Raw genomic sequence first — 745 nt, 5'->3', positions numbered from 1 at the left:
GGTGCATGATACTCTATTCATCCAGGGGCCACTAAGATGTACCGCGACTTGCGAGAGATTTATTGGTGGAGTGGGATGAAGAGGGACATTGTAGAGTTTATGGCTAAGTGCTCTACATGCCAGCAGGTTAAGATAGAGCATCAAAAACCTAGTGGTTCCATGTATGAGTTCACTATTCCTACTTGGAAGTAGGAAGAAGTAAACATGGACTTCGTGATGGGTTTGCCTAGAACAAGTCATCAACATGATTCAGTTTGGGTCATTGTAGACAGAATGACCAAGTCAGCTCATTTTCTTTCAGTTCGTACCTATTACTCAGCCGAGGATTATTCCAAACTCTATATTAGGGAGTTGGTCAGATTATACGGTGTTTCACTATCTATCATCTCAGACAGAGGTACCCAGTTCACCTCTCACTTCTGAAAAGCATTTGAAAAGGGTCTTGGTACCCAAGTTCATCTCAGTGCATCATTTCATCCTCAGACAGATGATCAAGCAGAAAGGACCATTCAGACTCTAGAAGATATGCTAAGGGCGTGTGCAATTGATTTCAAGGGAAGCTGGGATGACCACTTGCCTTTGATTGAGTTTGCATACAACAACAGTTATCACTCTAGTATTCAGATAGCTTCATTCGAAGCTCTCTATGGTAGGAGATGTAGGTCTCCGATCGGTTGGTTCGAAGTTAGTGAAACCACAGTCATAGGACCTGACTTAATATTCGATGCCTTAGAGAAAGTTTAGT

The sequence above is a fragment of the Capsicum annuum genome, chromosome 6 (assembly GCF_002878395.1).
Source record: "Capsicum annuum cultivar UCD-10X-F1 chromosome 6, UCD10Xv1.1, whole genome shotgun sequence".
Lineage (NCBI taxonomy): Eukaryota > Viridiplantae > Streptophyta > Magnoliopsida > Solanales > Solanaceae > Capsicum > Capsicum annuum.
The sequence above is the reverse complement of the archived record's forward strand: the minus strand, read 5'-3'. Positions refer to the sequence as shown.